This window comes from Macrotis lagotis, chromosome 2 (genome assembly GCF_037893015.1).
Source record: "Macrotis lagotis isolate mMagLag1 chromosome 2, bilby.v1.9.chrom.fasta, whole genome shotgun sequence".
In the NCBI taxonomy this organism is placed as follows: domain Eukaryota; kingdom Metazoa; phylum Chordata; class Mammalia; order Peramelemorphia; family Peramelidae; genus Macrotis; species Macrotis lagotis.
In genome coordinates, this window is record NC_133659.1 from 150,959,914 (window position 1) to 150,987,412 (window position 27,499).

At 36.1% G+C, this 27,499-nt stretch overlaps 1 protein-coding gene across 1 annotated transcript in view; it reads left to right on the top strand.

Moving 5' to 3' along the window:
- PCNX2 (pecanex 2) overlaps positions 1–27,499 on the top strand; it is a 413,266-nt gene that overhangs the window by 236,030 nt on the left and 149,737 nt on the right. The gene's annotated exons all lie outside the window — the stretch shown is intronic.

Genomic DNA, 27,499 nt, shown 5'->3' on the forward strand with positions numbered 1-27,499 from the left:
CTGATAACCTACAAAATTGAGGAAGATTTATTAAAGTCCTTTACCTTAATTTCTAGGAATGAAAGACCAGTTTATATCTTAAGAATAGCTAATGGTCATTTAACCTTGGCATAAAAATAGACATTGAATTCTGTTATAGGTCATTGTAAAAATTCTTCTTCCTCTTCACACTTGCTGGAAATAAGATCTTCCGTCTTTTCTATTAAACTGTAAACTCCATAAGGCCTTATGTTTTTATTTTTTTATTTTATTTTCACCCTCCCAACCAACAGGTTCTCCTCTATATTGAGAAAGCAACCAATATGATATTATACATGTGAAGTTTGCAAAACATAGTAACAGTTCTATTTTTATCTTCATTTTTTAAAATTTATTTTTTCTTTTTTAAAAAAAATTTTATCTTCATTTTTAACAAGGATATTTACCTCCTTACAAAAGGAGAAGAGTCAGTGAGTTAAAAAGCATTTATTTTTATTTTTTGTGAGTCAATAGGGTTCAATGACTTGCCCAAACTCACATGGCTAGTAAGGGTCAAGTGACTGAGGCAATATTTGAACTCCAGGACTGGTACTCTATCCATTACATATCCTAGCTGCCCCTACAACAAGCATTTATTAATTGCCTACTCTGCATCAACTATTGTACTGAGCACTAGTTTGACATAACTGAAAAGCACTAAAGTTTAACCATATCCCATCAACAGGGATATTAACCTTTAAATTAATAACTTATGTTACTTTTTCTTTTAACTTGCTCTGGATGTTCCCTTACCTGAGTAGCCACACCACCATTACCTGGAATAAAAAGAGCTGTTTCCTCTTAAGTTATCCCGTGCCCTTCTTTTCATGAAGAAAAGCAAATCTCCACTTACAAGTTCTCAGTGATCTATTTCTCCTGGCTTCTTATATATATGTATAGGTTATCTCTAAGTCTGATCCCTTTATCTGGACCCTTGATGGCAACCCTCCAAGTCATCTCTAGGAACTTTCTCCAGTAGTCATCCTCTTCCTCTTGGTTATCTTGATGCACTCCCTCTCCCTTAGTTTTTACATACCTAAAAATATTCTCAAGTCTCCCAGTCCTAAAAAGAGAAGTATTTCCTCACAATAATCCCCTGAATTAGGTGATACAAGTATTATTGCCCCCATTCAAACATGAGGGGGGAAAACTAAAGATAAGAAAGTTTATGTGGCATTCTCAAAGTTATAAAATTAATGATTTGAAGATAAGAGTTTCAAACCCAGGTTTCCTAATTCCAAGAATAATACTCATTTAATTAACTATTTCATGTTACTTTTAAATATAAGTTTAAGACTAATCTTAATACTTATGAATTTATACTGTTTGATACTTTTTTTGAGGGATAAAACCCCTGTGTGTGCCCTGATCCATGTATCCAGTGGAAATAACTGCTTTAGATGAGATAATAGAAACATAAACTCTTTTAGTATGTAGCAGTGCTAGCTTCTATATTCATACTATTGAATGGATAATTCACATGTTTTTCTTTATGTTCTTTATGCTGTGAAAACCAAGTTAGTTGAAAGTAAAGCCAATAAAATATGGAGAGAGATAGAAGTTGAAAAAGCAAAGAATCTCTAAGGGAGAAAGAAGATGGATGAATTTTGAGAGCTTCCGTGCTCTTTGAGGTCTACCCTTGTTCTATCTGCCAAAAGTGAGTTTTCTTGCACAATAAAAATAAATAGGTTCAAAGATGGGAGGGATTAATTAGAAGGATATTCTTATTTTTACAAATTAGAGAAGTGAGGTCCAGGATGGTTAAATGAATTTACTGAGGTCCAAAAAAGTTCATTAACAAAAACAAAGCAAAAATTGAGGAGAAGCTATTAGAAAGAGATCTGCTTTCATCAGAGGAAACCAAAAGTACATAGTTTAAAAAAAAGGAAATACAGTTAAGCTCCTAGAAAGAATGTAACTTTAATTCAGTTTTTAAATATGATAAATGTCCAAAGAACACTATGATGAATATAAAAAAAAGATAAAAAAGAAAAAAAGACAACAGTCTCTGCCCTCAGAAAGGTTATAGTCTACTGGAAGGGAAAAGACAAATCACTGCAATATAATATAAAACATGATTTTAGAAACCAAAAATATAATACAAAGTGCTACAACAAATATTATGTTTACAGTAATGAAAAACTAACTGCAACAACATCCCATTTATTCAACATGCATCTTACTTGGTTTTCCTAACTCACCTGATCTTCTGTATTGCTGTCATATTTTTTCTGTTACTCATATTGTCTTTAAAAACTCTAAAAACTTTTGATTGTATTTACAATAGAAGATCCTAGAAATCATTTGGTTTTCTGGTCTGATTGGGAAGTAGCCAACCCCAATTCTTTTGCATGTCTTAACTTCTCATTCTCTAGTTGACTGGCTCTTGTTGTCACCATGCCCTTCTCCCCTTCCTTTTTCTTATGTGATCAATGGTGACAGTTCTTGTTATGCTGCCAGTTTTGCTCACAGAGTTGTTGAAAGATTAATAAAGGAACATTTAGAAAGACATAAATTCCCTGGAAGAAAGAGACTATACAAACAGAATGCATTATTATTAAAGTAAGTTTCTCTTAATCTCCCTTATTCTTTGACAGGATCAAGGTGAGATAAAGGGAGAGAAGAGATTAGAGATGCTCTTCCCAGTAAAAGTAGTGTCTAGAGGGGAAAGGCTGAACTAGATAGCTTCCAGAGGTCTTTTTATTCCATCTATCTCTGCCTGAAAATTACCAGTGAGCCAAGGAAGACGAATGCATGCTATTCTCTTCAGTCTATGAGAACTACTGAAACATTTGAGATAATGAGTCCTGGAGCCAGACCACATTTAGTATAAATCATCCTATTAATGAGAGAGACTGACTGATAGCTCATTAATAAGCTACAGCTCTTCAGAGTTCCTTAATCTAGCCCATAGGAAAAGGGTGGTCCTCTTGTAAGTCCCATGGTGGTGCTACAATGGGAGAGGCATCATATATGCTACCTCTCAGTGCATGGACTGGAGGATATTAACATTTTCTCTTTCCCCTACTCCTACTCCCCTCTCTCTTATCTAGAGCTCATGAGGTGTACTCGTTCCTTTTAGAACCAGGTGACTTAGATCATTCACCTCTTCTTGTTATTGTTTTTATGTGTTCCGTTTTGTCTTACTGAGGGGAAGGAAAAATCAGAATGGGGAACAAAGAGAAATTAGACAATTTCATGCCATCTCACTCACTATTCCAAAACACTCAGACAAGCTCTAACTTCTTGATTATAGTAGCAACTCTTCATCAACAGTAGAATTGTATAGCAACTGTTTAACTTGGTGCAGTGAAAAGTGTTAGATTTATTTTAATGGAGCAGTGAGGTTAGAAAATGGACAGAGTATTGGATCTAGATTCAGGAAGTTGCTTTTCAGTTATTCCAGTCATGTTCAACTCTTCATGACCCCATCTAGACTTTTCTTGGCAAAGATGCTGGAGTGGTTTGACATTTCATTCTTCAGCTCACTTGAGGAACTTAGACCCAGAAAGATGAGATGACTAGCATCCATTGTTATGCTCCTGTTAGCTAGTTTATCCTTTACTCAGACTAAAGTTGAAGAGGCAGGAGACAAGGATAAAAAGGTCTCTGTTTATTCAACACCAAGAAAATACTTAAATACCCTTTTTCACTCCCAATCTTGAGGCATTCTCTAATTACCAGTCAAACAATGCTCTGATGCTTGTGGACAACAGGTGTTAAAAGTTTACAACTTCAATGGACTCTTACAAATCCCCCTTTTTGTTTTTGAGGTGAATTTCCTGTAAGCTATCATTATTTTCAGACTCAGCATGATCATGAGGGAGATCTTGTATTGAAGCATTATCAATTTCACTTGCTATTTTTCCCCAAATCAATTAAATCCAAAACCCAAACCAAAAGGAGTAATATTTAACATAAATAGCTGTTTGGCAATTATATCACTTTAACATCAAAACAGATCAGATGGTACAAATATCTTTTTCCCAAAAGAAATCATCAAATTGTATGATTTAGTAATTTCCAAAATCCTAGAAATACAATTTATTCCAATATAATTTCCTTCTGAATTACACACCCACATAGACACAGGCACAAACAACAGAAATAACTCTCTTGAAACATGTTTACCAAGCTGAGATTGATACCCTGGTCAGTACCAGTTCTCAGAATATAGAAACATTTTTCCATCTCTCCAGGCCAGTAGAGAGCCATGTGAAAACGTCCTATTGACGATTAAATACACATATATACACATAATGCACCAATTAAGACCTGTAAAGAAAAATAACTTTTGGAATCAATTAGAATTCCTTGAGGAACCTCATATATATATATATATATATATATATATATATATATATATATGTATATATATATATATATTCATGAAAATCTTGAAACAGCCAATCAAAAAAATTGAATACATTCTTCAACTTCACAAAAATTCAAAGTTAGCTACTCTATTACAAAGATATTAGCCATAAGCACAGGCTTCATTCAAAAGATGAAACCTGAATTTCCCAGTCCCATAAAAAAGGCTTCTTCCCCTTTTTTCTTAACTAATTGACCATGAAGCTTCCCAATCAATAGCCTAAGAAAAACGTAGTCATTGCCCAATCCTCCCTCCCCAAACCAGGAAGAAGGCATAGGGGTCCCTTGATTTCTAAAATAAGGTTTTGGGGGGCATCTTGTCCTTCCTGCAGCAAATCATGCATACCTTCTGAGACATAGGTTTGAGTTTTGAATTTCTTAAAAGGAAGATTTCCCTTCTCCCTCCCCCTCCCTCTGCAGAGGGTGGGGGTGGCAGGGAATGAGAGAGAGCATTTGAAATTACTTGAGTTGTTAACAACAGTACAATTTGGAGTTGTTGCATTTTCTGAACAATAGCCAGCACTATTACCAACTATCCAATAACATGTGACATTTTTGCTCTCAACATAGGAAGTACAGTGTACTTCATGACTTTCTGGTGCCAGAGCAAGGGTTGTGGCATGCTTGGTTGTGGGCTGGAGAGTGAAATTCGTTGTGGCTTTGGGAGTGGAATTCATTGGGGGCATTAGAGTGGACTTCAGAGTCGGGGGCACTGATGTAGAAGTCTCTGGAGGTGGCCATAGATTTAGAGGTTTGGGTAGCATTTAGCATGCATAATGCAGCCAGGCAGGCAGGGGAGGCTAAAAGGAGTGGCCAGCAGGTCTCCTGCATCTCCTGGTGCTGGTGCTCAGGTGATGGACTGCCGCTGAGGAAGAAGCTCTGTCCCCCGATGCATCACTTTGGAGACTTCATTTCCCAACTCAAAAGCAGCCCCAATCAAAGAAGCCGTGCTAATTTTTGCCCCTGATTGACACAATATATCTCTTCCCCATAATATTGTAGGGAGTCCTTCAACTATGAAAGGAGTGACAGTCCCTGCTTTATCTTCTTTTCTCCATTTCAAGGGTTGACAAGAAATTTCTGTTTCCTGTTGACCCCCAATGCCTACTAGATTAGTATAGGCAGCTTGTTTAGGCCAAGTTTATGGCCAGTTCTGTATGGGGAACACAGTCCAATCTGCCCCAGTGTCAATCAAGCCTAGGAAAGCAATTCCTTCTATTTGGATAAAACAAAGAGGTTTTTCTGAAGAAATCATAGTAGTAAACATAGTTTCATTGTGGTCTCAGTTTTAGTCCTTTTATCACTCCCTTCTTCCAAGTTATACCAGATCTTGAGAAAACATGTAAATGAGCTATGCATTAGTTTTCATTTTTGTAATTTTCATCATCATTAGCATTCACTATTGCAATAGAGAAAATTTCCCCACTCACATGCTTTACTAAAGAAATAATGTGAGTATACTCTGGATTTGGTGGAGCCAAAATGATCGCAAACTCCTTATCCGTTAATCATAAAGGGTGAATAGGTAATTCAGTAGAAGCATATGGAAGCATCCCAAATTTCCCAGCACCTTTGACCATCAATAGTTTGATGTGAGTTGGTTTGCTGCCAAAGCTGCATACTGGTTTTTCCATTCTATCTCTTGCTTGTCCTGAACTGTCATACCCCATGATTGTTTTTAAAGGGCCCTTAGGAGAGGGACCCTCTATCTGCTCAAATTTCTTTGTCTACATTCTGATGCCCAGTGTCCTGCCTTTTTTACATTTTGGGCACAGAGTTTTAGGATGATGTGCCCTGGCCTTTCAGGGTTTAGCTACTTGGGCACTCCAACAGTTTTTCTTTAAATATTCAGGTTTTCCACAAACAAAGCAAGTCCATTTCTCTTTATTTCCCATGTGCATATTAGCAAATGCCTCTGCCATTAATTCTGTATGATATACCTGAGACCCTACTCTGTCACATCTTTGAATTATTTCCTCAATGGTGGCATCCTTTCTTAAACCAATCATTGCTTTCTGATAATCAGAATTTGCATTAGCTAATGCTATTTTTAAAATTAATACATGTATTCCTGATACATCTTCTAAAGTTCTTCCTACTGCCTCCTGTAACCAGGCAAAGAAATCTACAAAAGCCTCATCATTTCTTTGTCTGATAAGTGCAAATGCTTGTGTCTTTTCATTTTATATTGGAATAGATCCTCAAGCATTCTTTACACAGGCAATTCTGTCATATGTTTCTAACCCATAATATATTTGGTCTACATTGTTGAGAAATTGATCTGCCACTTAACTGTTCATAATATGTGGCAACATTGGGACCTTGCGTATGCCTCAAAGCCATCTGTCTACATTGTTCTATAAGCTCCATCATCCAAGAGACAGATTGTTCAGGTGACAAACATGTTCTTTCTGCTTCCAATCTTTAGGTGTTAATATGGAGTATACAAGAGCATCCATTTGAAGCCAGACAAAAGGTGATCTTGACCGTATTCCCCTACTGCCTTCTTTAAATCTCTGACTGCTTTTATATCTACTGGCTTATGTCTTCACCTAAGGTTTCCCAGATTAAAAGGATCTGGTTCCTCAATAACAGGATATGACTGAAACTCAGCTCCTAAATCCTCCAAACTTTCTCCCTTCTCTTTTGCTCTTTTGATGGCCTTTTGTAATGCTGAAGTTTTTTCACTAGGTGCTGTAGGACTGATCCTAAGCAGGTCTTGATAATACTTCTTTATTTCTTCTGCCTCAGGCCATGGAGGCAAATACACTTTCCCTTTCCCTTTGATTTCATCCACACCTCCTTGTTCCAACTTCCTTTCAAATACCTTTAATATCTGGCCCATGATAATAATTAACTTGAAGTATTTTGCTCCAGGATGTTGCCTGGAATATTGCTTGGTCTTTATCCCAGACTCCAATCAATAGCCCTGAAATCAGTTTTTTTTCTTGCCTTCCTGTCCCTGTTTGGGTGTCATATGTTGTGTTCCTGCTGGCTAGCTTATCCTTTACTTAGACTAATGTTGAAGAGGCAGGAGACAAAGATGAAAAGCTCTCTGTTTATTCAACCCCAAGCAAGTGCTTAAATACCCTTTTCCACTTCCAATCCTGAGGCATTCTCTAATTACAAATCAAACAATGCCCAGTTGCTTGCAGACAACAGGTGTTAAAAGTTTACAACCCTCAACAGACTTACAAATCCATGATCATAGAGAGGATCTGGATTCGAACTTGGGTAGTGGATATAAATTATTAATTTATATTAGAGAGTGTGTATATATAGTGGGAAAGAATTTGGATTTAGAATCTTAATATCTTAGATTTGGATCTGAGAAAAACTTTGGGATTCACATATTTCCACAATCTCATTTTACAGATGAGGCTCCTCAAGTCCAAAAACGTTCTATGATTGACTCAGGGTCAAACAGCTAAAAGGTTGGTAGAACCAGAATTCAGACACCTTGGTCCTCTCTAGCTGTATTAAGCACTATTAGAAAAATAAACAAATTAAATCTTAAGGATATAAGTTCATGGACTCTTGCATAAGCTATTTATTTAGTGCATGAGTTGCTATTTCTATTACAAGAGTTGAATGCTGAAGGATCCATTGTTCCAGTGTCAGGAAGATCTAGACCTGACATTCACTTCTCTAGTCTCCTAGTTTCCAGTTGGTAATACTGCTCCTGCCTTTTGACAGTGATTAATATATCTAATTGCACTGTAGGTCCAAAATGGCAATAATAAGAATATTGTTAGATCATCTCTTGGGCTAGACAGCTCTGGTGATTATGCCCTTTTCACTTTTACTTTATTTTATTTTTAGTGTATTTTTCCACAGCAGTTGAAAAATGTAGCTGTCAGCTTTATTGATCTTTTAAAGAATCCTGAAATCATCAGTAAGGTCATCTCAAAGTTTCCTCTCCACCAGAGAAGTCTAAGCCCCATTATAACTTCAATCCTTAAGGCTTGGTATGATCTTTATTACCCTATGGTGTCCTATCTTCAAGGTAATGACATCTTCTCAGAAGTTGAGTTTAAAATTGCTGTCAACTTTCTAAAGGAGACCTATGAATATACTGGGAACCAGATTGTCATCTGGGAACACAAGTAAGAGAGAAAAGAACAGAAACCCAGGGAGCTAAGCAGGGAGGAGGACAGGGCATCAAAAACAGAGGAGAACAGTTAGAAGGAGAGGACAGACAAAAAGGAGGGAGAATATCATTCAGCTGTTGTTACAAATGTTCAGATGTTCCAAAAAGAAAGAGTAAAAAATTCACCATCTTACAAATTATAGTACTGAATTCATTTAACAAGGATTTATGGAAGATCAACTATGGGTATTTTTCTGTGCTAGAAAATGAGATAAACATAGAAGTTAAGTTTCACTTTCTATCTTTCTGCAGTTTATTATAATATACTTAGAAGACACACACTTGAAAAAGTTGAGTGTCAAATATGATGCAGTACTGGATGCATTCTATATTAGTAGATTCACATTTTGCAATTTCTTCAGCCCATTCATACTTGGTTTTTGGTAAGTTCTGTTTATGAAAATGAGACTGTGGGGCACAGAGCATATGCTTATCAGGCCATCAGAACACCAGTAAAGAATGCAGGAAAGCCCTTTATATAATCAAAATATGTTTTTTTTTCCTCTACACTTTACTAATTAGTTTGTGACATTTGAAATCAGGAAAATCTTCATTACTTTATTAACTTTAGGTTAGTAAATTCATTCTAAAATGCTGCCAATACCCTCTTAAGCCTCACTTACACTTTAATGTGAATTACTCTAATCAGATCATTATCTCCCAGAGTCCTACAACCAAAAAGTACTTTGAAGATTGGGCTGGTTGGTAAGATGAAAGATCTTGAATTAGAGGGTTGATTTGGGAGAAGTGGGAGATTTTGAATAGTCAGAGGTCAACAAGAAGGTACTGTACATTTAGGGGTGGAGTTGTGAGGTATAAGTATGAAAATGGAGGTCAGAGATGGAAAAGATAGAAAATAAAGAAGCTGTCATATTTACTTATGATCCTTAGTACCCTTACCAGTTAATGTAGTGCTGAAAACCTTTGGATTGTTGAAACCTGATTTAAAATGACAGGAAGAAGTTGAAAGACTATCACTTTAGCTCTGTCTTTTCTCCTCTTCTCTAAGCTAGTAAGTATATATGATAAGTATAAGTATATGATCTAGTTCATTCCAGTATCTCCACTCCAGTCTTAATGTAGGGAAGAGAAAGAAAGAAAGAAGAGTTTTTAGCTGATTCTCACCTCCTTGGTCTTCTCTTTATGATTAATATAGCAAAATACAGTTTTCAAGGGATTTTACTGTTCTAGTCAAAGATCCTTTTCCCTTCCTGAGTGCTAAGGTTTTGCTGTATTGGTCAAATGCCCCAGATAATAATTATTTCTAGAAATTCAGAAAAGGGATTTCAAGATGTGATCTAGTTACTAAGACTTAGTCTGGGTTTTAGCTTTGCAAAAGGTTAGAGCTTCTTCCTGGGAGTTTTGGTCAATAGTCTCCTGAAAAACATGTGATTAAATTGTTCAACAGCTTTGTTTCTTTTGGGAAAATATATAACAAATAGTTAAATAACCCCAGGAAGGAGTGCTAAAGTGTGAGTGAGGCTTAAGAGGGTATTGGCTGCATTTTAGCATCTATATAGAATCTGTCTGCAAGACACTAAATTTATATTACATGCTTTCAGCTCTGTTCTCTAATTCATAAATTTCTTCCTCAGGTTTATTCTGAGGGAACATTCCTTCCTAGAGAGGCAATTTGGGAGACAAAGGTGCTGCTTATCAGCTGGAATCTCAAGATAAAATTTATATACTACCTAAGAAATAATAGTATCTAGTATATGAGGAGTTCCTAGAAGTTTGGAAGTCCTAAACTAAAATCTTGCTTCTGATACATATGTTATCTTTGTGACCATGAACAAATCACTTCATCCAAACAAATCCCCAAGACTACAAATTATAGACAAATTGCTAATCTGCATTTTTGGAAAGAGTTTCTCCACAGGTGTCTCTTAAATTGATGGAACCACAGATCCAAAACAAAAATAAAGATAAAATATCTACATGGGCCTTGTACAGTGCTACATAAATTGCAAAGCAAATGAACAGATAGAAACCCTGCCCTTCACCAGTGTAAAATGTATGTTGGATTTGTAATATATGTGGGATTTGGATTAAAAGGACTTGAGTTTGAATGCCAGATCAGTCACTCTCACCTGTATTACCTGTATCACTTGTATGACTAAAGGCATTTAGTCTCACAGGGGACTCAATTTTACTAACACTATAAGGAGGGAAAACTACTAAATCCCTTCTAGCTCTAAATTTAAAAGGTATGGGAATCATAGGGCCCATTATTAAATAATTAGGTGATAAGTCAGGAAGACTCATCTTCCTGAATTCAAATCTGGCCTCACACACTTACTAGCTGTATGACCTTGGCAAGCCACTTAACTAGTTTACCTCAGTTTCCTTTTCTGCAAAACAAACTGGAGAGGGAAATGGCAAATCATTGAAGTATCCTTCACCCAGAAAACCCAAATGGGATCACAAGACTGGACAAGACTGAAAAAATGACTGAACAACAACAAAAATGACCAGAGTGTAAAGCAACTAGATGGTGCAATGGATAGAGTTCTAGTTCTGGAGTCACTTAGTCTTGAGTTGAAATTTCATCTAAGGTACTTCCTAATCCCCTGGTACAAACCACTTGACTACCTCATTTTCCTCAACTGTAAAATGGTAATAATGGCAGCACTACCAACCAGGGTTGTTTTGTGGATCAGATACACAGCACAATGATTGGGAAGACAATAGATAAATATTAACTAGTATTATTAGAGTTGCAATTAAAATTATAGTACAACTAATTATTTTATTATTTACTTACATTAAAAATATTTAACGTAGTCTCTGAAATATAGTAGGTACCATATAAATATTATGGCAGTGGGAGTGGGAAGATCATCATCATTATCATTATCATCATCATCATATTATTATTATTATTATTTTTTATTATTACTATTATTATTATAGCTAGAAGGAACCTAAAAGGAAACTTAGATCCAGAGATCACAGAGGTAGTTACTGGCAAATGTCAGGCTAGAATCATCTGAGTATGGCAATACAGATGGATGAAGTAGCCCTCAAGGGAGGAGAAGTTGCCATGGGATGTCAACAGATGATAGGCCTGGAAGTAACTTTGGGGAAGAAAGCATCTTATTAATTCTCACCTTGCAAGCATGGTATTATTATTAATAAATCAATCAGTAAACATTTATTGAGCACCTAGGTACTATGCAAGGTATTAGAGATACAGAAAAAGACAAAAGACTATTCCATCCTTCTAGGAGTTCACAATCTAGTAAGAAAGAACATGCAAACAAATATATACAAAGCAAGCTATACAAAGGATAAATAGGAAATAATAATAATAATAATAACACATTAGTAATAAATAATTAGAATTTACACGATGCTTAAATTTGAAAATAAATTACTTATATTGGTCATTTGATCTTCAAAATTACTCTGTAAGTTAGGCACTATTGTTACCTCTACTGCATAAATGATGTAACAGAGGTTGAGAGAGATTTAGTGACATGCTTAATGGCACTCCAGGTTCTTAAATTTCTTTGTGCCATGGACCCTTTAGCAGTTTGCTGAAGCCTGTGTTCTCCTTTTAAGAAATTTTTTTAAACATATAATATAAAATTCCTAGGTATTACTTTTCTTATTCAATAAACATTTATTGAAATGTGCTAAATGTTGATGCTTCAAAGAGACAACAGATAGTCACTGTCTTTTGTCATCTAAAATCTTAGGTATTAACAAACTATTCCTTTAAATAACATGTGCTAGTTTTTTGCCAAGAATTAGAAGCCAAGTTTGTTAATATGTAAAATTTGCAGGCTACTCCCCTTCCAGAAAAGAAACTATTAAGTAGTCATTTTTAGTTTCTCATGGCTGTCATGTAGGGCAAGTAATTAGCTCCTGAGACCTCAGTGACCCATGAACTTTCTCCTTGAATTTGTTGTTATAATCTAGCAACCCTAACTCCCCCTCACTTTTCTCTCTCCCCTCTACCCCAGTCTATTTCCTCTATTACATGCTTTGGTAAATCTTTCTTTTTAAAACAACAGGTACATTAAAGAGTTGTATGTTATAAACAGAGAACAGGGTAAGGAAGAATGGAGGAAAAAAATGTGTATCCTGTCCTGCAGAGTCAACTGAGAGGTAGGGAGTCTAGTCCTAAAAAAGAAAGATGGTGGCAGGGATGGAAACCAGCAGGGGATCACAGCAAGTGAAATTCTAGGATTTGTTAGTAGAAAGGGGAAAAATGTATCAGTTGAGGGTCAAAGTGGGTTCATGTGACCATAGTGTTTATCAATTTTCTGACCCCCAAAAGATTATGAGATTTTTCAGATCAGAAGTCATGTCTTTTATTTCTTTTCTACCTCACCCTCTCCCAAAGCAACTAGCACAGAACTGAGTTCCTAATAATTGTTTGATAAATTTTGTTGACTTGATTTGAAAATCTTGAGAGAAACAAATTGGGTTTTGCTTAAAGGAAGATTCTAACTAGATTTGGTAGTTGGATCATTTTTTTAAATCTATTTTTCAGAGTTGATGATTCACAGTGGGAAAGCTGAGGGTGGAAGGGAGGGTTTTACATTTAGATGCTTGGGTCACTTAGAGTTCTCATAGCTGTCTTTTCATGGTGCGTGTTTTGATTTCTTTGGCTTCCTGTAAATCTTGTTTTGCCGCCTCATTGCTGTCCTGCTGTCCCTTGCACAGCTGGGGATCTAGCTTAAGACCAACAGAGGTGGTTCTCAGCTGTGAGTGTATTGCTCTCTGCTCTGTAGGGGGCTAAGTTTTTCCTTACAAGATAGAGAAGCATGAACCAAAATCTGTTTCCAGGTGTACAGTTAACCTGGTGGTGACGGGTAGATGTGACCCAACTGTGCCAACCCTGTATAACTGTGGGTTATGACACTATTAATTACCTTGTATGTCAAATGAGAACTGGGACAGCCCTGTGTTAATGATCAAAAGCCCCAAATGTCTAACTTCTTACCTCTACCCTCTATTTTCTAGTCTTTCATAGCACATGCCAGAACAATGAACCTCATTTAATGTAAACTTTGTAATGTTATAATGATTTAGTAATTTCTAAGAGGGGAAGAAGAAAGATTTAAATAATACTCATGTCTCTTATCTTTTAGTAAATTTATTTATATTCTCTTTTTGGGTATTGAGTCTCTTTGCAGAAATTATCTTTCTCTAACTTCTCATTACTTACCTTTCAGTGTGTGAGGCAGTACATTTTTTTCATCTCAATTACCAAAGATTTACATACTCTTTGGTTACAATATATACTCATATTCGTAACCATCAAAATTCAATATGCTTAAATTCTCAGTAGCAGGGAGAAAAATCCAGATTATATTGCTATCCTTATCCTATTCTCTCCCAATCTCAGTATGAGCTGGACAATATAGTTCAATATAATATTAATTTATTAATAATTATTACTAATACTTATATGAATAATTCAATATTAAATATTAATTTAACTTTTCCTGGGATAGCACAGTTGGGCAAAGGTTCCAAAAAGCTAGATAGTAAACGTTGCAGCCAAAAATTGAAGCCTCATTTTCTAATTTCAAGTCTATTTTTCCTTCTGGTATATCTGGAATCTTCAGTATGGAATTTTCACAAATTTCTGGAGCAGGTATGCCTTTGAGATGCATTCCAAATCTTCCAGGGAATCTGATTCCATTAAGGAATGAAAACTCATAGAAGGTGACTGGTGTTAGAAGTCCTAAAACTAATCTGCTATTCTGACTCACTTTAATACACCCTGAGAGCTCTCCATCTACATAGCAATTGAGATCGGGGTTAAAGCAAATCCTCCAGAAAACCTCCCAGGAAAGATGCATCAACTTAATAAGGAATGAGGCTAGGATTTTCCTGGTTATAGTTGTGTTGAAGTGGAATAAGTAGTTACTACTGTAGCCATTGCTATTTTGAATGTTTTATTGAATTCATGAGGGCGGCTAAGTGGTATAGTGGATAGAGCACTGGCCTTGGATTCAGGAGGAGAGGAGTTCAAATAGACACTTGCCACTTACTAACTGTGAAACCTTGGGCAAATCACTTGACCCTGATTGCCCCATATCCAGGACTGTCTCCAATTGTCCTGATTCATATCTGGCCACTGGACCCAGATGATATTGGAGGAGAAAGTGAGGTTGGTGACTTAGCACAACACCCCCCCCCCCACACACACACACACACTCAAATCCAATTCTTATGCTTGTCATGGCATCACCTTCCTGATGTCATGGTCTTCTTCAAAAATGAAGGACAAACATTATTGAATTCATGTATACTAGAATATTCTACAGGATCTGTAGTTTGCCTAGATATTACAGAAGGAGCTACATAGACAAGATGACTTCCTATACCAAGATGACGTCCTATACCTTAACTTAAGCATAGGATCCTGGATTTCCCCTACATTTTCTCATATTTACTCATTGCCTTTTGGCGGGGGGGGGGGGAGGAAGTAGGCAATAATGTGTGAAAAAATGCTCTAAGTGGGAATAGCATACATTTGTTAATAATTTAATTTGTTTCCACTAATAATAGTAAACATAAAAATAACATTTGTGTCACATTTTAAAATTTTCAAAATACTTTAAACATATTAACTCATTTGAGTTAACAAAGATTTATTAAAATGGACAAGACACTGACTACCTACTGGTGATGCAAAGATGACTATAGCAGCTTCTGTCCTCGAGAAATTTCTAATGTATTTCTGGGGAATTATAGATGTTCAGAGAAAGGAACATAATAACATCTCAATTATATAGCAATCACTCACTTTTCTATCTCCTGCCAAGCTAAGTGGAACCCAGCTAGAAACTAGGAAATAAAGAAAAAGGGAAGAGGTGGCCTGTGCAGCCAATATAGAAAAGCTACATAATTATGCCTATGCAAGAGTACTAGCTCAATTCCTATTTATTTTTATTTTACACATACTTTTAACAAGTTAGGTGATATAAAGCAAAATGTATACTTGTCATATAAACTTTTCCCCTCCCAAATTCTAAGACTCATGTGCTAAAAGAATTTCATGATTCCATGCTCAATTTTCTTTGTTTGTTCTACTGTTGTATATGAAAGCTTTTTAACCTGGAGTCTGAACTTGTTTTTTAAAAATATTTTGATAAATGCAGTTCAGTATAATTTATCTCCTTTGTAATTTTATGTATTTTTTATAAATTTAAAAATATTTTTCTGAGAAGAGGTCCAGAGACTTCATCAGATTGGTTGAGAAGAACATGACAAAAAACATAGTTGAAAATCCCTTTTAATTGGTGTTTCAAACATCATAAAAATATTTTTGAAGTTAATTTGCATATACCTCCAAATTCTAAAATTCCAATTTGTTTTACAAAGATTTCCATGAACAGGGATTAAAATAAAAGTTTTGATTCAGAAATAAGCCAGATAAATGTAATTGTAAACCAAAGGGAATGCATAGGTTATGCAGAAGGGTGGAGCAGGAGGGAGTTATAAGGCAAAATCAAAGAGAGTAAGAAAACTGGCTCACGGTTGCATTTATTAACATTATTTGATTTTCCTGCATGCTAAAATAGTATATGGGTCAAAGCAGTGGGATACTTTGGTGATAGAAGCCATATGGAGAGATGAATAGGCCTTGTAATGTTACATGGAAAGATAATCTCTTTCACCGTTCCAAAGCAGCAATCTAACCAACAAAAATCATGATAAAGGGCCTTTGGGAGGAAAATGGGTCTGGAGTAGGGGATGTAGAAAATCTGCACTCAATAAACAGGAAATGGAGAGATATTGGAGGGTGAGGGGAGTAATGAATTGGATAAAGAACAATTTTGTTAGAAATGAAGGGAATAAAAAAGTAGAAGGAAATTTGTGCCTATGTTTTTGTGTGTGTGTGTGTGTGTGTGTGTGTGTGTGTGTGTGTGTGTGTGTGACAGAAACAGAGAGACAGAGAAATTTTATTCACCTCTTCATATGTAAGTAATTGGACAGGTAGCTGAAAATACATTCTTTAATTATTTTCATATCTTCTATTTCCCTTAAGAATTTTCCCTCCATTATTCAGTTTCAAAGAATTTGCAGGTGTAGTCTGACCTTCTATCCTCCTTAATTCATCTCCTGACATCTTTTCTGGGAAAGGACAACATTAATATCCAGATGCTCAAGAGTTGGGGTACTTTCTGCTTCATCATCTCTTGGTATATTAGACAATTTCAATGTGTAGTGGTGACTTTATGTGCATGGATGGATACACTAATTAGTGATTAGAAAGTATGAACTCACCTAATATTTTCTGGTTGTCATATTCTCTGAGAGGTCTGAACCTGTCTTACTGCATAAGATCTGCTAATCAAAGAACCAGGGATTGCTAAATTTCCCTTCATTAACACCATGCTAATTTGCCTAAGTAGTCTTACCCCTGCTGGGTGTTCTTATCACTGCATTATCCAATCCTTTGTATTTTCTTAGTTTTATTTTTTTTTTCAAAATTGCACTTCACAAATGATAACTTTTTAAAACTGGAACTCTATTTTTAAACTGGAGCTACTGTTTTATTTGCTTGTCTTCCCCTCTTTTCTTCTCAGTCTCCTTCAATCATTCCCTTTCCCTCAAGTCATTTTCATATCTTAAATGTTTGAGATCATGGGATCATAGATTTAGAGCTAGAAGTGACCTTAAAGGCAAATTTAGTGCAAATCCCTTCTCTCTCATTTACAGATGAGGAAACTGAGGCACAGAGGTTTATGTTCCTTGCTCAACTATTTGAGGGAGGATTTAAAATCATATCCTTTAACTTTAGCTCTGGTGTTCTTTAGGACATGCCAGTGGTCTTGGTAATGCCACCATAATTGCCCTACAATAGCCAGTTTGCCACATTCCTAATCTGATTCCCCATTGGACTTCATACTGCCACTAACACCAGGGAGTTTTCTTAAAAGCAGGAAGGAAACCAGGACCCCAGGAAGAGAATCAGGACTCATATATGAGATTTTCCATCTTCTTCCAGGAAAGTAGAACCCCAATTCACCTTTTATCCTCACTGAATCCTAGACATTCACTTTATGAGACCTACACCATTGTCTTTATTAGAATAAGTCTCAAATATGTTCTTGACTTGACTCTGATGGGAATTTAGTTTCTCATTTCCAGTATTATTCTAAGTCTGACAAGCTTTCAAGCTTCCAGAATTATATCATTAGTTGTTTTTGCTTATTGAAATCCTGGCAATGAGTTATATCCTTTTAGCCTGCCATTGTTTATTTAACTCTTTCATTCTCCTCTTCTTTGGGTCCCACTTAAGATCATTTCACATTGAATAGAATATTTATGCTTGTTTTCACAAAGGTTGATGTTCCAAAGGAGTCCTACCTCAGCTGAGTGTTTTATAAACTATTGTTTTTATTTGCTTGTTAAATATTTCTTTACTCCAATTAACCCTGGAAATCTTGCTTTGTCCTTTGCTTCTAAATCTCAATTGACTCTTTTCTCTTACTCCATTCATCCCTACTAATAACCTTTAATTCTCAGCTAACTCATGTCCCACCCCCCCCACCCCCCAGCTCTCAATTGCTTCTTCTTGTCATTCCTTCTCCTCAGAACTGAATTGTCTCTCTGGGACTTGGCATCGACCCTTCAAGCTTTCCTAGCTACTGAATCTTTAAGTAGATTAAAAGATCCTTCCTGTTGCTTAACCTAGCAACTCAGAATAAAAATGAGATCTAGCAAGATACTACTCTGAGAGACCAAAAGCAAGAAGTCTAGGGCAGGAAGAGAAGGTTAATATGGGGCCTAAACCACATAGAAATGTTGCAGTTCAAGAGATTGTCCCTGCCCCAAATATTGTCTGAGAGTCTTCTCTTCCCCATCCTTAAATATTTTCATGGCACTTTGGATCTTTCATTTCCTCATAACCACTGATCTCATAGCACAGTTATCTGTTTACACATTTTATACTTCCATTAAATTGTAAACTTCTTTAAGGTAGAGGAAGTGATATTTTTTCATTTTTGTACATTATGTTGAAAGAATAATTTGAGGTCTTTCACAAGATTAGCACCACATGAATTCAATTTCTTTATGTCTCATTTAGAGAACAAGTTAAAATGCATTAGTAAGCAAGTGTAATATTTAACTGGGCCAGCTCAGTGCTCATGGGAAAGCTTCTTTAAGGATGTTTTGCATATTTATACAAAGCGTGTCGACTGTGTATACAAGCTATAAGTCTTATCTATATATCTATGTCTAACTAAAAGACGTTTTCAAATTAGGTTACTTTGAAATGTGAAGAGCTGGAAGCATTCTTAGAGATTATCTAAAATGATGACTATTTCAGTTTTCTTTAGTCTCATTCTGATGCTTTCTATGGGGGAAGTGCCTTATGCTTTTTGTTATGGTGAGGAGAAACATGAGATGCTCAAATTTGGTGACATAACCACTCCAAATGTTCAGATGGGACTATTTGTGACTAAACCTTCCAAGCTCATATTGGTCTGATCAGACACAGTTGGACACATTGTACCTTGACTTCAACATAGTGATTTCACTTTGGTCCTCTTGGAGAATGAAGAACAACCAGAATGGTAAGGGAAGGTCCATACCTGTGATTTTATCCCTTTGGGGAGCTCTAAGTAGAACAACTCTCTTCATCAATGTAGATTGGCAGCTTATGGTAACTGATCTTCACCTGAGACTGTGAGAATAGATGACATTCATGGCTAGTCACAAAGCTATTATAGTTTCAAACTCCATAACTGATCTTCTCTCCCAAATATGTTGATGGGCAGAAGCATTTTACATTTTTGCATTTGTATTCCTTTAGTTCTGAACAAAGTGCCTGGCAAAAATAGGTGCTCAATAAATGTGTGGTGATTGCCTGCTTGATACATTTGTTTAATTGAGTTGAAAATACCAGATGTCTACAACTCTTACTTGTTCCTCTCTGTGTGTCATAGTCAAATTCTAATTTGTGATTTTTATTGTGTTTTAATAGGGCCAGGATTTAAGAGCTTGGGAGGCAAACATTAAGAGTGAGACATGCATCATAAAAACAGAGTCCTCAAACTGTCTAAGGAGAGGAAAATAAAAGCTGTATAAAATCTGTTCCTGCTGATCCGAATGAATTTCTATTTAAAGTATGACAACAGAATGTTATAATGGCTGGTGGCACTGTTTACTATAAAGGTGTCGCTATTTCCATCACATCTTGTGTTCTTGGGTTTTAAATGTGTCATTGCTGCAAACACAAGTGTTCTGAAACAAGGGAGAGCTTCTGCAAATATCTTTCTACATTGATGAAATTTGTAGGCCTTTGGGATTAAGAAATTCTTTCTTTCACCCACCACTTCTTTCTTTTTACACTAATGTTCACACAACAGAAGAAAAGTTTTCAAAAAAGGATAGTATGATGTCACAGTTTAAAGTACTCAGCTAAATACAGCAAGCATTTATCAAACTTCTTCTATGAATCAATGCTATAATGTGGGGATGCAAATGCAAAAATGAAAGGTCCCTGTCCCCAAAGAGCATGAGGGGGAAAGCCAGCAAGTTCACAGATAATTAAACACAAGATATGAACTGGGGCAGAGAAAAGGAACAAATATTGTCTTCAAATATTATCTCACTTGATAATTATTATAATAATTATTATCCACATTTTACTGTTAAGGAAACTGAGGCAAACAGGTTAAATGGCTTGCCTGGGATCACACAGCTAGTAAGTGACAGAGGTCATATTTGAACTGAAATCTCCCTGATGCTTGGCCCTGTGTTCTACCTATGTACTACCTAGCTATGCAACTCACCACATAAGTACAAAGTACCTTTGGGGGATTTGGAGATCTAACAACTTGAATCAGCTAAGGACTTTTGTAGAAGGAGACAATTCATTTGAGCTTTTTTTAAAAAAAAATTTAAGGCAATGGGATTAAGTGACTTTCCCAAGGTAACACAGCTAGGCAATTATTAAGTGTCTGAGGGTAGATTTGAACTAAGGTCCTCCTGACTCCAGGGCCTGTGCTTTATACACTGCACCACCTAGCTGCCCCCATTTGAGTTTTGCATGTACTTAGGAATTCGAAGTGGTAGCAATGAGCAGAGTAAAGAGACTTTGCATCAAAGTTGGGAGATTGAATGTCATTAATAAAAACAGCAAGTAGCCCAATCTGGTTGAAATGTAAAGTGAGAGAGGGGGGGACATCTGGAGAGGAGGTGATAATGTGTCAATCTGGAAAAGTAGCATGTAACCAGATTTTTAAAGGGTTTTTAAGTACCAATAAAGGAATCCTAAAGGTAATAGAAAGTCATGGAAGCATTTTGAGAAGGAGCACGTTATGGTAAGACCTAGGTTATTGACTGTGCTACTAGTTTGTGAAAACAATATCCTCATGGTATATTGATTTATTTAAAGCTGTATTCTATTTAATGGATTGGGCTATAAAGACACTTGGAGGAGCAGTAGCTTTTTAGAAATTGGGAATTTTGAGAAAGTAACATCTCATATTGATTTGGTGACTGGTTTCAGTTCAGTGCAAAGCAAAAGAAAACACTTGGTGAAATGGTTTGAGTTGTTTTTCTTCAAAATGTCTATCAATTCCATTGATTATCAGTGAAAAAATGTTTTATTAAGCACTATGTGCCAGGTGCTATAAATATGCATATAAAAGTCTTCCTTCAAGACCTACATTCTACTAGAATTTACTATGCAATATTTATTGTAAGGAGAGAAGTACCAAAGGAGGATGGATAAGAAGGCCAGCCTTAGAGGTAGAAAGATAACACACACACACACACACACACACACACACACACACACACACACATACACCTCCATATATATAAAATTTTTGCTTCTTGCATGTACAGTGTGATCACAGACAAGTCAGTTGATCTAGTTACGTCACTCAATCCTTTTTCATGAGTAATATTAGTGTTATTAGCAGAACATTTACTACAGGGATATATCATCTCAGGAAGTCATGAGGAGCATGGAGAGTCATGAAGGGCATGAGGTTTTTAAGACTATTCTAACATAGTACCATTTCTGACAATTTTTATCCATCTGGAAAGACTTGAATGACAGATAGAGGATTGAACTCTATATCAATTTTCTAAAGACTCCAATTGGGTCCAAGGACTAGACTCTGAAGTCAGAAAAGCTCTTCAGCACATGTTAGCTTCCAGGAGATGATTTTTTTTTGTCAGTCATAGAAACTTATCCTAAGGCACACTAGGATTGCAATCTATATCAACAGAGGAATCATCCACATTAATAATGAAATTATTAATAATCATGAATTACTTATGGGTTTCTATGCAGGAGGCATCAGAATTTTTTTCATTCTAAAATGGGGAAGGTGTAGAGAATAACCTTTATATAGTGTTGTATAGTTCTTTACATAACCACTACACTGTGCTAAGCACTTTACAGATATGTACTCAATTGATCTTCCCAGCAACCCTGGGAGGTGGATGCTATTATACCCCCCACATTTTACAGTTGAAATAACTGAAATCATCAGAGGTTAAGTCACTTGCCCAGTTGTATCTGAGGTCAGATTTGACCTAGACTCACTGCTCTTTCCACTGAGCTACCTAGTTACCTCATCTTTCTAAAATTATTGTTGAACATTGATTATAAGCTAATGATCTGGGTTTTTTTATACCCAATTATATGATGAGGGGGTACCATGTTCCAGTCTCAGAATCTAGAAAACCTGAATTCAAGACCTGGACCTCATTTGTATTGGTTGTCAACTATAGGCAGCTGTATAATCTTGCAATGCCCCCAGGTAATGATCTGAGACCCTTAAGCTATAGATAAGTTGCTGATTGGTAGAGAGCATTTGCAGAGAATTTCCTAGACCAATGAAATCATAGGTTTGGACTAAAAGAAAACAAAAATAAAAGGCTTTTTTTTGCCTGGACAGAAACTCCTTCTAATATCCTCTTGATGAAAAAGGGGCTGCCTGGGTCAAATCATCCCAAATCACACAACATGATAGGTATTGTTGTCATCATCTTCATCGATTACTGTTGTTTCATTAGCTCTGTTGCATAGACCTCTCCTGCTCAGGGCATCATTCCCTGAATATAACTTTTCAGGGTATTTTTGTTTGTGTTTTGTTGTTTTTGTTGCTGTTTTTAAACAGCTGTACCTTTCTAGAAGAGATACAAAAAAGTCTAAAAGCCAGTATTACTTTCTAAAAGATTAAAGCATTGTGGAGGGCTAATGTGGAAGTGCTATATAGCAAGGCATATAGACAGTAAGAGCATAATAAATGTTTATTGATGACCAACCGATTGACTTAACTGTGCCATATTGAATTGTTGTGTTGTGGGAAGAACCTTGAAATGGGATTCTGAAGAAGCTGATTCTAGTCTTTCTTTGGTCATTAACTCTGGATAATTTTGAGTTTCCTCATTTCAAACTAGAGGGGGATGGATTCATACATTTCTGCAATTCAAGAGTTCTGCATTTCTGATATTCTTGGGTAGGTTTTAATTATATGCTGTAAAATATTTCTTTTCCTCTTCTGACTTGCAATCACAATTTAATGCATTGACTACTTTGTTACTATTCAATCGCTAAAGAAAATATCTAACATTAATGTGATATTTTATACTTTCAAAAGCTCTATAGATAGATTACCTCCTTTAATCCTCACCAGTCTATGAAATGGGCATTACTACTGTCCCCATTTCACAGATAAGGAAACTAAAGCTTAGAAAAGTTAAATGATAAACCCAGTGTCATAAAGTTAATAAATGATTGAGATAGGATTAAACTCAGGTCTTGTTGTCTTCAAAAATCCAGCATTCTAATCATTGAGCCACCTAAAGATATTCCTTACCCAGAAAAAAAAAACTATATTGGGGTCCACAGTGATACCTATTTGTAAAGATAAATAAAATATAAGAATTAGGTTTCAGAAAACCTGATTTTTGTTATGGCTATGGACATAATACAGACTTTTCTGTGTTAATCTTGTTTTTGGTGTAACTTAATTTTTTTAAACAAGGCATAGTCAGTATTTTGTTCCTTCTATTCCTAAAGGACAAACAGAGGCAAAGACTGAGTGACTTGCCTGAGATATCAAGGTACCCCAGGGCTTAACTGCAATTAGAGTAGGAGACTCCCCATGCTCAGTCCCCTCGATGTCTGATTGCTGTGGCTGCTTATGTTTAAATACAAGTTGCCGTGCTAAGCAAAAAATAATTATAATAGATTCATTTAATCATAATGCAGCAAAGTTTAACTTGTTAGAACCTTAAACTTGCAGATGAGGTGTTCCCTGGGGCTGCTTGTCTGATTGTAGCTGTTCCGCCTGACCTACTTATTGGTGTTCTCTGAAGGTAGCTTAAAACCTTCCCAGAATACTCTATACGTTAAAAACCCAATGATGGAAACATTTAACAACCTATGACTCATTTTAACAACCTTTGGGGGTTTTTGTATTTTATAAAGCAAATTTTAGTTTTATGGTTTCTGACTTCAATTTTCATCTAAAAGTGAGTCATGTTGACTAAAGTTAGTCCTCAATACTTAGAGAACAACATGTCAACGACAGAACAACAGCAGGTGTTTATTCTACCTCCGGAGGTGAGTCACAAAGGCCTGTAGTAAAGTATGCTTAAGCATAAATATTATATGACTCCACTTCTGACTTTTGCCTAAAACTTAGGTTTCCACATATTTTGTTTGATTTTCAGCTAAGTTTTTCACCTACTGATTTGGGGGTGGGGGAGAATACATGTTTTTACAGGGCATTATTTGCTTAATAATGCAGCATTGGAAAGGTAATATTTTATAGGATGATAGAATTTAAGAATTAGAAAGAATCAGCCCATATCTGGATAGGAATCTCTTCTACCACATCTTAAAATATTGCTTTCACTTAAATATTGCTTAATAAGAGCACTACTTACTATCTCATCAAACATTCTAGTCTAAAATAGCCCTAATTATCACACTAGTGGTTGATAATGCAAAAGTCATTCAATAAATCTTTTTTTATTTTACTCTAGAAAGGGCAGAGCAAAATCATACCTAGACTTCAGCTGCCCTTTCTGAATAATACCTTCTTTTCCTTTTTCCTATCAATCATGGGATGTAGTTAGGTTCACTCTATTATGAAAGTTAGCAGACCCTTAATTTAGAAGTAATATAAAGATTTTCAGACCCATGAGACCCCCTTCTCTGCTATTGTATGAACTTTATACTAGATGGAAAGTTATCGAAACAATCAAACTTGCTCATTGCCCCCGGTTAGGAAAATCCTTAACATTTAGACAGAGTTTCAACTGTCTGATTTAATTTAGTTTTGTGTATATCTAGTTAATTCATGTGCTTTTTTTTTGTTGAGGCAAAATGAAGATATAGGAAATGTTTAGGTAAAATAAGCAAGCTGAGAAAAGATAAGATCATTTTGGGGAGAACTTTGCTAATTTTTATAGAGATCAATAAAATCAATCAATCCCAACCAAGCTGCTTGCAAGTCCTATAGTTCATTGTGATCTTTCCGTTCTCTTTTGTACTTAGACCTCCTTTCACTTCTTTCACCTGTGCCCCTGTATCATCAATTCTTTCTAGTTTTATTCATTAATTTCTAAGTTAGAATTGTTGCTACCATTCATTTTTTTCATTTTTTTTTTGCCATTCCCACTCCTTGTGTCTCAGTCTGCTTCTCACAATTGCAAATATTACTTTAAGAACTCCTGGGATTCAGATACTTACTAGCTATGTGACCCTGAATAAGCCTCTTAACTCCAATTGCCTTAAAGAGAAGGGGGAGAGAGAGGGAGGGAGGGAGGGAGGGAGAGAGAGAGAGAGAGAGAGAGAGAGAGAGAGAGAGAGAGAGAGAGAGAGAGAGAGAGAGAGAGAGAGAGAGAGAGATAAATTAGAGAAATTCCTAGACATGACTCAAACCCATCTTTGGACCTAAAAAGGATCATAGTACCAAATCTCTTTTAGGGTTGAGAACCAAGACTTGTTCCTCTGGACTACAAATCCCAGAATTTCCTTCTGTTTTCAAATACCTGTTACATAAATGTTTTCCTTAGGTAGAGTCAAAATCTGCTTCTTAACTCTTTATTCCCATTGTTGCTAGAGCTGTCTTCTAGGGCCAACTAGAATGATTCCCATGCTTCAACCACATACACTGGAGCCTATGAATCTGGGTTCTGTGTCCAGAATTGTCTGTGTTTGAATACATATTCTCACATAAATCATTTAACCACTCAGTATGGCCAGTTATATGTCCTGTGAAATTAGAGGAATGAGATTGTTAGCTGTGTGACCTTGGGCAAGTCACTTAACCCCATTGCCTTACAAAAACCTTTAAAAAAGTCAGCAATTTTATTTTAAAGTTTTCTCAAAACTAAAGTTTTGCAACATGTTTCAGTGTCAATATTAAAGATCTCCCTAGATCACTTCTGATTTAATTCTGGGACCAGTTTTGGTCTTCTGAAACCAAGAGTGGGTTAGGAAATGCCATTTTCTGGCATCTTATATAACTGGCCTTACCATTCCTTTTTCTCTTTGTTTTATTATAAATTTAACAAATTCCATTAAATATGAACATTTCAATACTCAAAAAAGAACAGAAAAATAATTTATATGCAAAACTCACAGTAATTGACCAAACTTGCCCTGTTTGCCCACGTTCCCTTCCAAAATTTCTGCTCCTTCTAAGTAGATTTTAAATGTTTCATTGACGCTTTTGTTTCTTCATTTGTTTTTTGATCCTTTCTTCATTGATCTTATTTCTCAGTGCCTGAGCTAGTTTCATTGTTAATAAACATCTGTAGTAGGGGAGCTATCCAATTGACATTCTATACAAGTCACTGTTGTTTCTCTGGAAGTTTACTGTGGTATGTAGCAGAACTAAATGAAATTTTCAAGTTTTTTTTTTTATTTACTCCTAAGTGGTGTTTTGTTTTCTCATATACTAGCAAGTCTGGAAATGAAAACACAACCTGTCACTTTCCTTTCCCATTATTGATGAACAGAATCTGCAGAGCATTTGACTGTAGCCAGAAGTGACAAGACTGTAGTTTCCCATTCTGGATTGATAATCCATGATCACAAAGCTGGTCTTGATAACCAACATACTTCACTGCTCTGTTTCTCTCCTATGACAGACTTCTTTGCTAAATGTTCCAACATGTACTGCTGAGCATCTGGTAGGGATTTGGTCAGATTCTCCACAAGGTTATCCATTCTTGGCCCCATCTCTCCTCTTTCTCCCTCTCACCTGTCTCTTTTTCCCGTCTGTGTTGGCTTTCCCAGCAAATATCACACCTCCCAAGCTCTAACTCTGTTTTTTTTTAATACTTTGCAATTCGTGACTCAGTGGTCTGGGTTTTGGTTTCCTTGGCAAGAGCAACTGAAGTTATGAAAGGAAATTAGTACAGAGAAAACTCAACAGCTTCTGTGATTAAGTTGCATATGGATTTAGCTCTAAAAGGCTTCATTTGAAAGGAGGAAGTTCTGCCTCCAGAAATGTCTGTTCACCAGCTGTGACTGCTCCCCCTCCCTTGCTCCAGAGCAGCAGAGAGATGTGGCAGAGCTGGGGCTTATAACAAGCATGGGAATAAGAGCCTACATGAGATTGGGGTGATTCTGATCAGTCTGTCATTCAATTTCAAACTGTCATTAAATAATCAAATCAAGAGTAAGAGAAAGGGAAAAGGAAGGAGTGTTGTAAGACCCAGCATGGAGGGAGATGGTTTACTACAATATACTAACAATGAACTGTTCATTCTTTCTCTTCTTCTACATCTCCCATAATCCTTAATTTCCTTTAATGCTCAGCTCAAGCACTATCTCCACATGAAGCCTTTCCTGATTCCCCCTGTTACTCATAACTTCCCCCACTTCCCCTTGTACTATTTTTGTTTTGTCTATTATATCAGCAAATCAAAAATATTTATTTAGTACTTTCCCATATGTTGGGCACTGGGATAAAGAGAGATCTCTGACCAGGATGA